Source organism: Mus caroli, chromosome 4 (genome assembly GCF_900094665.2).
Source record: "Mus caroli chromosome 4, CAROLI_EIJ_v1.1, whole genome shotgun sequence".
In the NCBI taxonomy this organism is placed as follows: Eukaryota; Metazoa; Chordata; class Mammalia; order Rodentia; family Muridae; genus Mus; species Mus caroli.
In genome coordinates, this window is record NC_034573.1 from 83,551,753 (window position 1) to 83,568,944 (window position 17,192).

At 38.5% G+C, this 17,192-nt stretch overlaps 1 non-coding gene across 1 annotated transcript; it reads right to left on the bottom strand.

Annotated features, from left to right (window-relative positions):
• Positions 1 to 10,685: 10,685 nt before the first annotated feature.
• LOC115030996 lies at positions 10,686 to 10,817 on the bottom strand. The gene has a single exon (XR_003836588.1). It is a non-coding gene; the product is annotated as a small nucleolar RNA SNORA17 (small nucleolar RNA).
• Between the last annotated feature and the right edge of the window lie 6,375 nt (positions 10,818 to 17,192).

The following is a 17,192-nucleotide window of genomic DNA, read 5'->3' on the forward strand; positions in this document are numbered from 1 at the left end:
ATCTTTTAGCTCAATTTCTACATTTCTTATTTGAGTAAAATCAAAGACATTTTTGCCATTGTGTATTCATCTTCATGTCCTATTGCAAGAGAACAAGATTGGGAACATATTTCAAAGTACATGAAGCTTTCTGCTTTTGTGTTCTCCTGAAAGCCACTCTTTTATGGTGTTCCTTTCTCCCTGTCTGTGAGCACTGGCAACTGTAGAGAATATTTTATGACAGCTGATCAGTTATTGTAGATCACTATAATCTTTCTCACAAGGTAAACATCTCAACTATTGGTATATGCTTCATTTGGGCATCTGAGGCTTGTCACTCATTTTGTTTTTCTTTAAATATTGCCCATTTCTCATACATCTTCTCTACTCTCAAATATGTTTCTTTGTTTTACATATGAAAGGGTTTTTCAAAACATATAAGTGAGCTAAAGATTTTTTGATTGGCTGGGTTTTATTAAATACTATTTTTTTTTTAAATACAGGACCTGAAAAATGCCATAGAGACCAGGTTGGCCTCAGAGTTCTTCCTACCTCTGGTTCCAGCATACAGGAATTAGACACATGAACTACCATACCTAGCTCTAGTTTGTTTTGACTCCTTTTTTTTTTTCAAAACAAAGTTGGAAGCAGAAAATCCTCTTTATTTCTTCATATATTAATATCTGAGACTATTTTCTCATTTGATTTCTGTTTTCTTTGTTCCATTTTTTATAAGAACATCTGCATTTACCAAATTTAACTTGTGTTACTTTTAGATTCATAAAAGCATATATTTTTCTTTAATCAAAGTCTATGTTCCCTGGGAAGCTAAAAATTATTCCAGGCTGAGTGTNTTATGTATTAACAACGAGAGAGAGAGAGAGAGAGAGAGAGAGAGAGAGAGAGAGAGAGAGAGAGAGAGAGAGAGAAGAATAAGCAGCAAAATCATTTGTATTCACTTTTCAAAACACTTCTCAGCCCAGTTTAGAAAGGCATTACTGGATTAGTTCATTTGAATTTTTATTATTAATGCAATTCAAATATGCAAATGACCAACTCTATAGATGCAAAAAGAACTGTACCTGGATGACAGAGAGTGAGTCATTTGGAGCAGGTGAATAAATAAACCCAGGGCTATGGTACAAAATTTCTCAAGTCTTCTTAAAAGATCCGGTGTTATGTTTTGGCTAAGATGCAGTGTTTTACTTCTCCTGGTCTTTCTAGAAAGGGTAAATGCATACCTTATGGGAGGAACTACCAGGTGACTCTATATACCAAGTCATCATCATTTCTGCAAGTCAAACGTGACAAAAGTTAGAGTGCCCTGAGAACACAGACACCTACAGCTAAGAGAACATTTTTATCTGAAGGCATGGTTGCAAGCCTTTGTTTGAATAATGTCACAAGAAGTGAGAATTCTCGAAGGTACTTAGGAGATCGTTGAGGGAATCCAAATCAGTGGGTTAATACCCATGGCTCAGATGTGTTGAAAACATGTCTATTTTTGTCACTGTTCTCATTGCTGTGACTAAAATATTTGACAAATACAACATGAAGGAGGAGAAATTTGTTGGGATCACTGTTTCAGAGGGAAACATCTATGATGGAGAAGGCATTGTGGCAAGAGATTACAACATAGTTTGTTCGCATCTTGGAAGATCCAGAAGCAGAAAGAATGGGACCCAAAGCGAAGCCTGATTAAACTCTCAGGGACCTAGTATCGAGGACTCACAACCTCGCAAAGTATTATTTGGGGATCAGATGTTCCAACACATATTCCTGTGAAAGACATTTCAAATTCAATCTATAATACTTGTTATGTTCTCATGGCCATGGTGTCAAAACCTCAGGACTGATAGGGGATATGATGGGACTGTATAAAGATATACCTAATTCTGACCTGAACCCCTACTCACTGGTAACATTCAGAGCATGTCAAGAGATCAAGCAGTCCTCATGATATGACTCAATTTCTTTGGCTCTCAGTCTTCTTACAGAACATATACTTGCAGACCCAAGTTCAAAGACACTAATTCCTTACTCCAACTCCCCTTTCCAAACAGTCACTTAAACTGATATCCATGGTATGATTTTAAATGATCTTCATTTTAAATTCTTCCTCTGTTGGGGTTCCTTTGTCCTGAATTTTCTTTTATATTGCCATTTGTTGTAGCTTGAATATGAAGTATCCCCAAGAAAGGACCATGTGTTGAAGACTTGGCTCAAAGCCATGGCACTGTTGACAGTGAGACTGGATCATGAGGGTACTGAATCCATCAATATGCAAACCCATTGGTGATTTAAAATATAATGGGCTTCCATAACAGGGATCTTGCTTGGTTCTCAGCCTACATACACAACCATTATTTTCTCAGGTGTTTTCTCACCATGATGAAAGATGACACATAGTCTAATATGCCCTGGGGCTACCATTTCCTCTTATATAAATATACATTCTATAAATACATTTTAACATCTCTTACCCCCTTCCCTCTCAAAATTGCCACTGTGTTTTTTTGCCTCATTTATTTTCCCAATTCCAAGAGTATTAAAGATCAAGAAGTGCTATATTGTAATAGCTTTAATTCTCAATAATGGTAGTCTATACAAGGCCACTTTGAATGGAAGTACACAGAATTTTTCTTTCAATTTTTGGGTTATATTTTAGAGCACTATCTAAATTCCTATCACTCTCTCTTCTTAAATTATTTTATACCCTAAAATATTTTGATCTATACTTTTTTATAGTTTGGCTATATATGAGACAGTTCTTTGGAAAAATATTGTAGACTGACTCTTTTCCTCTAGTTATCTCAGAATATTATAAAATGTTATATTTTATTCAGGTTGAAGTTATTGCAAATGAGAAGGGTTATATAATAGTTAACACCTAAAGGAACTTAACTATGTAGTATTTAATCAATACTACTTCATAACATGGACCATCTCCTTTAAGCCCATAGCTAGTATCCTTGTTTCTATAAGAAAAGTAAGGCTCAACAGCTTATTAACGTGTCCAAGCCAGTTGGGTAGCCAAAATTCAGTTTTAAAAAATAAAGGAAATATAAATATATAATACACAAAAGAATAATAATGAATATTTATGGTAAGTTGTATATCTTTCCCATTTTAGTGAACTGCAACCTGGGAGCCCTGGAGCCCTGGGAGCTTTGTCTTAAGAATGCCATACTATTCAAGGCTTTAGAAAGTTTCCTTGTGAGTAGTAAGTGAATGAGACCTGAAGGGCTTTTGGCAATAGGCAGGGCTTCCGAGAATAGGAATGTGCTTTTCTGCAAGACCCATTTCCACCCCTGAATGCTCCATGCCCTGGATGTGGACCACACACCCCTAGGAATTGCAACTGCAGTCAGGAGCATTGGCCTGGTTTAGTGCTTTAATATAGGCATGGAGGCCTTAATGAAAGCCCCTGTGACTGAGCTGCTGCCATGTGATCACACAAGCAGGGACTTCATGAACAGCCTTTGACAGTGTTGCAAGGGAAACCCACAGTATTCATCCTTAACACCATCAGTGTAATCATTGTCATGGAACAGCGATTAAAATGTGAAATCTAGAGCCCGATTGCCTGGGGTTTGAATCTCAACTCTGTTACTTCCTAGCTATGTATTTATTTTGGGGTGACTTGCTTAATATTTCTCTTTCTTCAAATTAATTGGCTGTAAATGTAACCATCATTTTAAAACGTAATCAGATTTTTCTGTGGAATTAATATAGGGATGAAGTACTAACCTTACCTAGCATATAGTATGCACTCCATAAACATTGCTGAGTGTCATGGTGATTATAATTACTAGCCCTCTGCCCAAGGATCCTATGATAAAACTATGAGATGAAGCTATGTATGCCAAGCACTATCATTAAAACACAAGAAAACAAGCCCCTTGCTTAGAATGGAACGTGGTAGCCTCAGCCACGTTCCTCCCCTCTCTTTCCTTGTCTCTATTCGACCCCAGGCCCCATTACTTCTTACCTTTGCCATGGCAAAATTTCTGGACTAGTCTCCCCAAGTCCAGTATCTTCCATCATTAGTCAGTGACACTTCTAGCAGATTAGTTTCTCTGCTTCAAGCCAGGGTTCTATGGTATAAAACTCCCCAAGGTCTACTAGTGATCATGCTAGATCAAATACTGTCAATGCCAGGTGAATGCCTTATGGAATCACTTTGTATTTCTTTCCTAAGGGAGGATTTAGTGCAAGGGATGCTGAAACAAGAGGGACAATATTAAAACATACTAATCACAGTGGCAATTAAGTAACGGTCAGCTCCAGGGACATGCACTATGCTATTCACATAGAACTTTAACTGGGTGATATCTCCATTTTAAGAGAGATAGGGTGGAAGGGAAAGGGAGAAGGAGAGAGAGAGGGAGAACGAATGGATTTTCTGTAGATATGACTCAGTCAAGTGCAACTTACAGGAAGAACAAAATCTCAAGTCTGTTGGCCAGTTCCATATTATCTTTTGAATAACTTCTGTTTTTTAAACTGAAACCATGTTACATTTTCTGACATACTATGCTCAGTGTACGTATAGTGGTAACGACAATATTTGTTGGGCAGTCCCTCAGTATGAAGAACAATACTAAATATCCTGCAGGCTCAATACACTCTTTAGCAGCCATATCTGCCAATTTTTTTTCAAATGAATGAAAAATTTGAGTACTGAAGATATTATACTATTAGATTCATATTAAGCTACAGCACAAAGACAGAGTTCAGCCATGTGGTACCCCTGCTTTCAGTTTGGACACCTCCTGTACTCCTGTTTCATGGGTGCTCCTTGTTTCTTCTTGAGTCATCAGTCAATTAACCTAGGGTCAGGCTTGAGTGTGGTTCTGTTTTCCCATTCTAGGCACATAGGACAGGAGGATACATACTCACTTATAAATGTATCTAAGATATGCTTTACCAGTTAAAAATGATGAGCTCAGCCAAGTTCCTTTTCATTTCAGACTTTTGCTCAGTATTCTTCTCTGGCCGGGTTTTTCTTCAATTTTAATATATGTTTGTATACAAAGGGTAACAACCTTGTTTCAAATCTGTCGCAACTTTGAAAACTGTAGTGGTATCATACATTGAGTTGAATATATATATATATATATGATTTAGTGTTAATGGGTTTAAACCAATTGATAATTCTCTTTTCTGCTTCTAACAGTTGCTTTTAAATAGAAAAATTATTTTCTATCCCTCAATGAGATTTTATACACACTGCCCTTTTTCTATGTTCTATGTGTATATTCTTTCACCCTCCTTTAATTTCGCTCTCTACAGCACTGGCCTTGATCCACACACGCATCCATCTGTCCTCTTCCTCATTGCTTCAGGTCTGACTATTCCTGTCATCAAATGCACCCCCCCCATCTCTTTTTGTGTATCTTTCTCTGTTTCTATGGCTCTTTGTCTCTATTTCTCTCTCTCTCTCTCTCTCTCTATATATATATATATATATATATATGTGTGTGTGTGTGTGTGTGTGTGTGTGTGTGTGTGTGTGTGCAGGTGCATATGCATATGTGGGGGGTCAGAGGTTGTGCCTGGTGATTTTGTATCTTGATGTACATCTTATTTATTGGGGCAGGGTCTCTCATTGACCCTGGGAATCATTTGTTTGACTAGGCTTGATAGCTACCTCCAGTAAATGACCTGATTCTGTCTCCCTAGTTCTAGGGTTACAGGCATTCATTAACATGGCTTGTACATAGATGCTAGGGATCCAAACACATGTCTTCAAGCCTGTATGACAAGCACTTTGTCAACTAATCCATCTCAATTCAATCCTTAGAACACACAAAAACCCTAGTACCACACATCTGTAATCCCCTGTAGCAGATCATGTCTATATTCCTGCTATCAGATTAGTATGAGACTCATGAGAATTTTGAGGCGATCTTAGGCTACAAAGCCTAAAGTATATAGTAATAAACATCAAAAGACCCTTTCTTAAACAAGGTTTAAGATAAGAACCCAAAAGTAAGTTTATCCTCTGACCTCCACAGGCATGCATACACCCACATTCACACACACATTTTTTATTAATTATTTTACTTATTTATATTCCAAATATTGCCCCTCTTCCTGCCCCCCCATGAGTTCTTCACCCTCATTCCCCCTCCCCTTTGCTTCTGTGAGGGTGGTTTCCTACCCACCCAACCCATTCATCTCACCTAACCCCCTTCTCTGGGGCAACATGTTTCTACATAATTAAGCACATCCTTTCCCAATGAGGCCAAACAAGGCAGGCCTGTGCTACATATGTGGCAGTCCTTGATGCACTTTGATTTGAGCTTTGTAAAAGGAGATAAATATGGGTCAATTTGTATTGTTCTACATACAGATGGTCAGTTAGACCAGCACCATTTATTGGAGATACTTTCTTTTTTCCACTGTATGGTTTTGGCTTCACTGTCAAAAATCAAGTGTCCATAGGCATGTGGGTTTATTTCTGGATCTCCAATTCTATTCCATTGATTGACTTGTCTGTCTCTGTACCTCTGTCATGAGGTTGTTATTCCTATTTCTCTGTAGTATAGATTGAGTTCAGGGAAGACATACAGAAAGAAATTAAAGACTTTCTAGAATTTAATTAAAATGAAGGCATAGCATACCCAGACTTATGGGACATAATGAAAGCAATGCTAAGAGGAAAATACATAGCACTAAGTGACTTCATAAAGAAATTGAAGAGATCCTAACTAGCAACTTAGCACACCTAAAAGCTCTAGAACAAAAAGAAGTGAACACACCCAAGAGGAGTAGACTGCAGAAAACAGAAACTGAGGAAATTTTAAAAAAAATCATCAAATCTTACTTCAAACACCTACTAAACAAAAATGGGAAATCTAGATGAAATGGATGATTTTCTAGGCATATATCACTTAGCAAAGTTAAATCAAAATTTGTTAAACTATTTAAACAGTCCCATAACCCCTAAGGAAATAGAAGTAGTCATTAAAAGTCTCCCATCACCACCCCCCCAAAAAAAGTCCAAGGCCAGGTGGTTTTAGTGCAGAATTCTACCAGACCTTCAAAAGAAGCTAATATCAATACTCCTCAAATTCCACAAAATAGAAACAGAAAAAATACTATTCATTCTATGAAGCTACAGTTACTCTGATACCTAAACCACACAAGGAACTCCCCAAAAGACATCAGATTAATTTCGCTTATGAATATCGATACAAAAATGCTCAATAAAATTCTTGCAAACTGAATCCAAAAAACATATCAAAACCATAATGAAGTATACTTCATCCCAGGTATGCAGGGATAATTCAATAGCTGGAAATCCATCAATATAATCCACTATATTAAAAAACCCAAAGAAAAATATCACATCATCTCATTAGATGCTGAAAAAACCTTGGCAAAATACAACACCCCTTCATGTTAAAAGTCTTAGATCAGGAATTAAAGGCTCATACCTAAACATAATAAAAGCAATAAACAGCAAACCAACATGCAATATTAAATTAAATAGAGAGAAATTTGAAACAACCCCACTAAAATCAGGCTGCCCACTCTCTCCCTATTTATTCAATATAGTACTCAAAGTTCTAGCTAGAGCAATAGACAACAAAAAGAGGTCAAAGGGATACAAATTAGAGAGGAAGAAGTCAAGGTATCACTATATGTGGATGATATGATAGAATATATATATATTCTCGACCCCAAAAATTCTACCAGAGAACTCCTACAGCTGATAAACAACTTCAGCAAACTGGCTGTATGTAAAACTAACTCAAAAAATCCATTATACAAAGGATAAATGGTCTGAGAAAGAAATTAGGGAAACAACACTCTTCTCAATAATCACAAATAATATAAACTATCTTGGTGTAACTCTAACCAAGCAAGTGTAAGATCTGTATGAGAAGAACTTCAAGTCCCTTCAGAAAGAAACCAAAGAAGACCTCGGAAGATGGAAAGATCTCCCATGCTCATGGATCAGCAGGATTAACATAGTTAAAATGGCCATCTTACCAAAAGCAATCTATAGATTCAATGTAATCCCCATCCAAAATCCAACTCAACTCTTCACAGTCACAAAAAGAGCAATTCTCAACTTCATATGGAATAACACACACACAATTTTTAAACTGATATTTTGACAAATAGTCAATAACATGCACTATTTCTTGAATTATTCCTATAATCCTCCTCAGTAATTTCCTTTCTTCTTTATATTATATAAAACCTTATTTCTAAGATATCATTTTGAGACATTGTTCTTACACAAGTACAATACTTTATTAATTATTATATCCTTATAATAAAGTTGATGTCATAGCTTATTTCTATCTTAGTGTCCCTATAGTTAGGTCTTTTGTGTTATGTTTCACTTATAAAAAAGATTATATATAGTTTAGTATGTTCTATTTCACCCCCCCAATCACAAAAACAGTATGAATCATTATGTTTTTATTTGCCTCTATGTAATGCTCTATTGGTTTTTGTTGTTATTCTTGTTTCTATAACAAACTACAATATACTTAGCATCTTAAGGCAGCATAAATTTACTTTCCTCTGGCTTCATATTTCAGAAATCAAAATCAAGACTACTAATTTATTTTGGCATGGTGGAGTATTTCAGTAGGTATTCAAACAGAAGTCTTCATGTAGTCTGTATACATCAAGAATTCAAGGCCAACCTGAAGCATATAGTAAGATTATGTCTAAAAATAAAATAAAGTATAAACAAAATCCCAATAGACTAAAATCAAGGTGCCTCTGAGGCTACTTATTTCGAGGACTAGAGTAGAGGTAGAACCTGGACAAGCAATTTACTTCTAAGCTCTTCCAGGTTGTGAGCAGAATCCATCTTCACATAACTGAAGAACGCAGACCCCTGGATGTCTTGATGGGTGGTTCCCTTTCTCCATCATCAAAGCCATCAACAATGGCTTGGAACAACCCTATGCTTTTAGGCTGCTGACTTTTCTTGCTGCCACTTTTCTTCTCTGGCCTACTGAATCTCTCTAACTGATTTTCTACTTCCAGTTTTAAGGATGCTGGTGTGTTTGCAGAGCACATCTGAAAGCCCTAACAGAAATAGATCTCACTGTGGAAGCTGTAGTGTGTCACAGTGTGTCCCACAGTATACCCTTTGGTCTAAACTTCTTAGCTAGCAAATGTTCACTGCAATGACTCGTTGGTCTCGTAGGAGGCATCAATGGTGTGCCAATTCAAAGCCCCAGTTCTGGGCCTGAGATGTATCTGTGCTGTTCAGTTCACCAGCTTTCCTGCTTTCATGCCTTCAGGACTAGCTCACCAGCTCACCCACAAACAGAGCCAGCTCTCCCAAGCGTTGCAGCCAGTGAAGAACATGACCAATTCTCCAACTCTCATGACTCCAGGGTTAATATTCCTTCCTGCCATAGATGACAAGGCAAGAGGGAAGAGAGGAAAGTGTATCTCTCATCTGCACCACCACCCAGCAGACAAGAGGCAGGCCTAGCTCTCCCACCCGTCATGTTCAGGGCCAGCTGTATTGTGCTGTCCAGGTGAGGTGCAGGGCTTGCTCTCATGACTGCTACAGCAGATGAGAAGGAAGGACCAATTCTGCTCTGATGACCTTGGGACTGCTTGCCTACTGTTGGTAGAAAGTTAAGAAAGGGGGTCAGCTCTCCCTTGACCTTGTCACCCAAAGGAAAACAAGTGGAAGCCTCAAGTCTCCCATGCTCATGCCCCCGATACTAGGGTCAGCTCTACTGCGCTTCCCTGGCAAGGTTCAGGGCCCACTGGTGAGTGTCAGAGCTAGTTCTCCTGTGCTCATGATCTCAGAGCCAGGTAGCTCACCTGCTGAAGGTGGGGAGGGCTGAAGAGGGAAGAGAGTATCTCTTTCTCATTCATGTCACTACACAGGAGACAGGAGGTTGGACCATGTCTCCCACATGCTCATACCCTCAGGGGCTGACTCATTCACAACTCCTGCAATGTGGGCTCATTCTCCTTAGTCCTGCAGCTGGCTAGGGGTGGGATCAACTCTCCTGCTTTTACGTTTCTAGGGTCAGGTCTCCCATGATGCCCTGGTGGAGACAGTTCTGCACAGCCTTCAAACATCAACATGTCCCAGACCAGGGACCACACTCTGGCTTTTGGTGGTAACAGACCCGTGTTGCTGCAGGATCACAGACTCAAATGTGCTATGCCCCCCACCCCCCCAATGGCAGCACCAGCCAAGATTCCATTATAGTCTGAGGTAGCATCACCAGTTACTCACAACAGGCTGTTTCTCACTACCCTCAAGTCTTCAGTTCTGCCTCTCCTCATTGTGCCCACATCCTTCTGTTTCTCTTTCTCTCTTCCATTTCCTCACCACTTACTTGCTCCTCTTAGTACTACCAGAGGTTACTGGGTGTCGTCTCAGGAGCTGTCTGACACATGCTCACTCCCATACCCACCCCCAGGTCTTCATAGCACCAGAATGATGGTTATCTCAGTCTAACTCCCTGTCCAGGGCATATGGAACTGGTCTGGTAGTAATCTGGGACCCACGTTTTGTGAGGGTCATTTGTATGTTTTGGACTCACTCCTACCCAAGCCCCTCAATCCCAGGCAGGGTTTTCTAGTCTCCAGCTTGCTCCCAGTTCTGCGAGTGATCAGGGATGGAGCTGTTAGGGCTGAAACAGTTGTTGCCTGCCAGGCCAGGCTGGTAGTCATCACAGGCACACTTTTTTTCAGGGAATTTTAGGCTACTAATCCTTCAGATGTTCAGAGGTCAGAACACTAAGCACAGACATAGCCTCTCTTCTGTCTGCCACCTACGGAAGCATATGTGACACAGCAACCACACCTGCAACACATCTAAGGGCAGAAAATGCTCAGCTGTGTTTGTTTGTTTGTTTGTTTGCTTGCTTGCTTGCTTGCTTGCTTGCTTGTTTGTTGAGACAGAATTTCTGTGTGTAACATCCCTGGCTGTCCTAGAGTGGCTAAATTGTTGTATGGGATACATTGGAAGGAATTCCTTATGTGTAGCAAACTTAGAGAATGAGAGAAATAACTTGAAAAATGTTAATTGCATGCATTGGCTGTAACTGGCTTTATTTGACAAAGTATTAAAGTAGAGATGAGCTGAAGAAAGACTTTGTTGGTTTGCAAACTGGAATAAAAAGAAACTAGAAAGTCCACAAATTACAGGGCTTATTACTGCTAACATAAATGACTACTCTTATATCTCCACAACAAAATCCATAATTGAGAAATGTAGTTAAACAGAGCTGATTAAAATTTAGCCATGCAGCTAATATTAAACTAGGAAGATGCCACATACCTCTAGTGCTAAATGCTCTAAACAGATTGAAGATGCTTCCTATTATTTCCATATGAAAAAAACACAAGCTTGGTTAATGAAAACTTAGTCTCATGGTTGGAAGCATTAAATTGGTCTCTCTGGTCTGAATGGTATGCTTTAGAGGGTACATGAGAATGTAATATCTTTAAAAGATAATGCACTTCCTCACCTTGTCAAGTTTCTAGGCACATGTACAGTCTTGGCTGTATTTTGACTCATGGTGCCTTTCCCAAAGCCAAACACAGCTGTGTAATTTTTCTTCCATTGCTTCACTCTGACACTGAGTTTCCTTCTATTTCCTGTTTCTGCTTTGAAGGGCCCTTGTGATTACGTTAGGGCCCACCTGCATCATTCAGGATAAGCTATTTGAAGATCAGCTGACTGGCAGGCATAATTTCATCTGCAAAGCTATAATGCCTCTTGAGCACAGAATATAACGTATTACTAGCTCTCCAGATTAGGATGTGAGCTTATTAAGGAACATTATTTTGCCTGCCACATGTGCAGTGATTGCTAAAATAAAGTCCTCTAACTAAACAAAAACATTGAGGAAGAAACACAAGGAGATACCTGATAGGGCTAGAATATCAACCGTGAAATCCTGAGAAGAAATGAAAGGAGAAAACTACCACACAGATACAGAAGTGAGGAAGCAACAGACACTTCACAAATAAGAGCAGTATATCAAAGAGAAAGCTGGCAAAAAAAAAAAAAAATTGTGCATGAAGCTGACCAAAATCAAAGACAGGAATCTAGTGATGTTTTTTAGAGAAATGTATTATCAAATTGAATACATATGAATTAAGAGATAGTGACAGGTCACAATCAAAAACAATACCAAGTATCAACTATCATTGGAAAGTCTACAGACCAAGAACCCTGCCTACCCCCATGAAAGATGCATTCCTTGAAATTCACTTCAAATGGAGCCAGGGAGAATTGTACAAGACTCCCCATGCCCAAAATCATGGGTGCCATGAATTCAGGAGCCTTCCTTACAAAAGATTCATCTCAGAATAGAAGTCTATAATGTCATTTCCTATATGACTTTAAAGTTAGTACAACCCAGCCCAATGACTGCAGAATTCCTTCAATCCATAGACATAAAAAAAAAAAGTCTTCATGAGATATTTCCAAGCTCGATTTCCCTCTGACATGAGTGAATGACAAAGGAGCGGATCTGTTTTCTGTGGGCCACAAAAAGCTGTTTCTGTATCTACCACAAAAGCTTTTGCATAACTCCTGCTATAGGATAGACAAACCCTGCACTGTGTGTGTTACAGTGCTTAGGTCTCTTTTCTGATGGTGAAAACGAGGGAGTGTTTTACCTGAGTGAAACAGAGAAGAACAAATGACTGCTATCCACAGGGACAGTCATTAGTGCTACTCATTAATAACTCCTACCCATGGTTTGGGTGGGGCAAAGAAGAAGTTCTGATCCTTGAACCATCATTTCCAGGTCAGAACACTTAATTCCTAATAGGGCAAGTGCTTCTTAATTACTTAATTCTAATTCTTAATTAAGTCCTTTATTCTTAATTAGCACCTAATAGTACAAGATGTGGGGCATCTTCCTGCTGAAGTGATCTTAACTGTATGTCTGAAACTTCCCATAATACTTCCAGACCTTCCTTCTCAACAACATTATACAAATTATATAAGGAATAATCACTTTTGCTGTGACTGGGGAATTATTCGTTTCTGCAGAGTAAGTGAACAATGTTATTATTTTATTTTTAACTTTTTAAACCTTCATCCTGGGATTTATTTAGAGAGTCCCCTAAATTTTAATAAGAATTTATGCACATGCCTTTTGTTTGTGAGATGTACTTCCACGGATATATTTATTGCAGAAGGCCTGTTATCCTCTCACATTTACATCTCAAAAAAATCTCAAGTGTAATATAGAAATTTTATATGAAAAACAAATCCATTATATGTAGAATAATTCTGCCTTTCATTGAATCAATCAGTCAAAAATTTAGTGCACATGATTATTGATACTACCCAATTTTTACACAGAAGTTTAAGTGTAGAGGTCATCAACTAAGAATTTCTTGAAGCTGGTAAAAATGATGCATGGACTCATACCCTATCAGCAGCTTTGGAAGTGAGTCACGGGGGTCATCATTTAAATTATGTTATATAAAGAATAAAAATATAAACCTCTCAGATAAGCAAAAAACATAGATATGACAACTGGGAGTAACTGGGACTAGCAGGATACAGGGATACAGTAACCCTGCCTGATCAGTGGTTTGAGTTCCTTCCAGTCTGCACCATTCTACCTTGGGTGCAAACTTGGCAGCTGCCAGTTCCACAGCCACCAGAGGAGGCTCAACTGCCAGGTGCTCTAGCACAACCAGGATCTTAGAATCTCAGGATCCCAAGAGCTTGGTCACTCCAGGATCTCAGGGTCTCCGAGGCAGCTTGACTCCCAGGAACTCTGACACACCCAGAATCTCAGGATCACAGGATCCCAGAATCAAAAGATCACAGAGACAGCTGGACTCTGAGGAGTTCTAACTCAACCAGGATTACAGGAAGGACAGACTCCAGTCAGATATAGTGAGGGCAGAGAGCACTAGAGATAATCAGATGTCAGGAGGCAAGCATAAGTACAGAAGCAACAGAAACCAAGGTTACTTGGCATCATTAGAACCATCTCCCACCATAACAAGTCCTGGATACACCATCACACATTAAAAACAAGATTCAGATCTAAAATCACTTTTCATGATGATGATAGAGGACATTAGGAAGGACATAAACAAATCCTTTAAGGAAATACAGGAGAACCCAGGAAAACAGCTAGAAGCCCTTAAAGAGGAAACACAAAAATCCCTTATCGAAATTCCAGGAAAACACAATCAAATAGGTGAAGGAAATGAACAAAACCATGAAAGATCTAAAAATGGAAATAGAAACAATAAAGAAATCGCAAAGGGAGACAACCCTGGAGTTAGGAAACCAAGGAAAAATATCAGGTGTCATAGATGCAAGCATCAAAAACAGAATACAAGAGATAGAAGACAGAATATCAGGAGCAGAAGATACCTTAAAATACATTGACACACAATAAAAGAAAATGAAAAATGGAAAAGCTCCTAACCCAAAACATCCAGGAAATCCAGGACACAATGAGAAGACCAAACCTAAGGATACTAGGTATAGAAGAGACTGAAGATTCCCAACTTAAAGGGCTAGTAAATATCATCAACAAAATTATAGAAGAAAAGTTCCCTAACCTAAAAAAAGAGATGTCCATGAACATACAAGAAGCCTACAGAACTCCAAATAGACTGGACCAGAAAAGAGATTCCTCCTGTCACATAATAATCAAAACAACAAATATATTAAATAAAGAAAGAATATTAAAAGCAGTAAGGGAAAAAGCCAAGTAACATATAAAGGGAGACCTATCAGAATTATACCAGACTTCTCACCAGAGAATATGAAAGCCAGAAGATCCTGTGCAGATGTCATACAGACCCCAAGAGAACATAAATACCAGACCGGACTACTATACCCAGCAAAACTCTTAATTACTATAGACAGAGAAACCAAGATATTCCATGACAAAACCAAATTTACACAGTATCTTACCACAAATCCAGCCCCACAAAGGATAATAGATGAAAAACACCAATACAAGGAGGGAAACTACACCCTAGAAGAAACAAGAAAGTAATCTTTCAACAAATCCAAACGAATATAGGCACACAAACATAATGGCACCTCTAATAACAAAAATAACAGGGAGTAACAATCACTTTTCCTTAATATCTTTTAACATCAATGGACTCAATTCCCTGATAAAAAGATATATACTAACAGACTGGATATATTAAAAGGACCCAGCGTTTTGCTGCAGACAGGAAACTTACCTTAGTGACAAAGACAGACACTACCTAAGACTAAAAGGTTGGAATACAATTTCCAAGCAAATGTTTCCAAGAAGCAAGCTGGAGTAGCCATTCTAATATCAAATAAAATTGACTTGCAACCAAAAGTTATCAAAAAGAATAAGGAAAGCCACTTCATAGTAGTCAAAGGAAAAATCTACCAAGATGAACTCTCAAGTATGAACATCTATGCTCCAAATGCAATGGCACCCAAAGTCATAAAAGAAACTTTACTAAAGCTCAAAGGACACATTGCACAGCACACAATAATAGTGGAAGACTTTAACACCCCACTCTCAGCAATGGACAGATCATGGAAACAGAAACTAAACAGAGACACAGTGAAACTCAAAGAAGTTATAAACCAAATGGATCTAACAGATATTTATAGAACATTTCATCCTAAAGGAAAAGAATATACTTTCTTCTCAATACCTCATGGTACCTTCTCCAAAACTGATCATATAATTGGCCACAAAACAGGCCTCAACAGATAAAAAGAAAATATTGAAATTATACCATGCACCCTATCAGATCACCACAGACTATGGCTGGTCTTAAATTCCAACAAAAACAACAGAAAACACATATACACATGGAAACTGAACAACGCTCTTCTCAATGATAACTTGGTCAAGGAAGAAAAAAAATTGAAGAATTTTTAGAATTTGATGAAAATGAAGACACATCATANCAAAACTTATGGGACACAATGAAAGCAGTGGTAAGAGGGAAACTCATAGCTCTAAGTGCCTGAAAAAAAGAAACTGGAGAGAGCTTACTCTCGCAGCGTGACAGAACACCTGAAAGCTCTAGAACAAAAAGAAGCAAATACACACAAGAGGAGTAGAAGGCAGGAAATAATCGAACTCAGGGGTGAAATCAACCAAGTGGAAACAAGAAGAACTATTCAAAGAATCAACCAATCAAGGAGCTGGTTCTTTGAGAAAATCAACAAGATAGATAAACCCTTAGCCCAACTAACCAGAGGGCACAGAGATAGTATACAAATTAATAAAATCAGAGATGAAAAGGGAGACAAAACAACTGAAACCATGGAAATTTAAAAAAATCATCAGTTCCTGCTACAAAAAGTTTATACTCAACTAAATTGGAAAATCTGGATAAATGGACAATTTTCTAAACACATACAAGGTGCCAAAATTAAAACAGAATCAGATAAACCATCTAAACAGTCCCATAACCCCTAAAGAAATAGTAGCAGTCATTAAATTCTCCCAACCAAAAAAAAAAAAAAAAAGCCCAGGACCAGATGGGTTTAGTGGAGAATTCTATCAGACCTTAAAGACCTAATACTAATATTCTTCAAACTATTCCACAAAATAGAAACTGCATCAGACCCTCTGGGTCCCTGTGTCTGCGTGGAACGGGGTCTCTCGACGCGGGTGGGCAAAGCGTGGATGAACAACAAACAGACACACACACAGGAGAGTTCGTGTGGAATCTGAGTGTAATTTTCAAATCGAGCATCAGACTTTTTATGCAGAGGACAATAAGGAAGTTAGGTGACATATTCGCAAGGTACAATTGAGGTAACCGGAATCTTACATAAAACAGAGGAATGCAAACACAAAAGGTCTAACAGGAACCACCTGGGATAAAATTCATTGATAACAGCTGGGATCAACAAGGGCTCCACCTAAGATTCACTAATCTTAGAAGCCAGGGTCAAGGGCTTTGCGCCCTTTCCATAGTTCCTATTTTAGTCTCTTGTATAGTCCACCTTCCCCTTAGGCCATTGTAAATATGTGTGTATGGGTGTAACTCTGCTCCAGTCCTAAGTATCTATTCTGGTTTCTCCTTTGGTCTGAAACTTCCTTCTTCCTTAGTGATGGTAAATTCCTGTGAAGGGCAGTGACCTAACTTTTACTCAAAGAGATAGTGTAATACCAGGGGCAGTACTGAATTCCAAGCCCAAGGTCTTGCTAAGGACGAACTAGGATTGTTGGAACACTAGCGGATGGCTTTAGCTA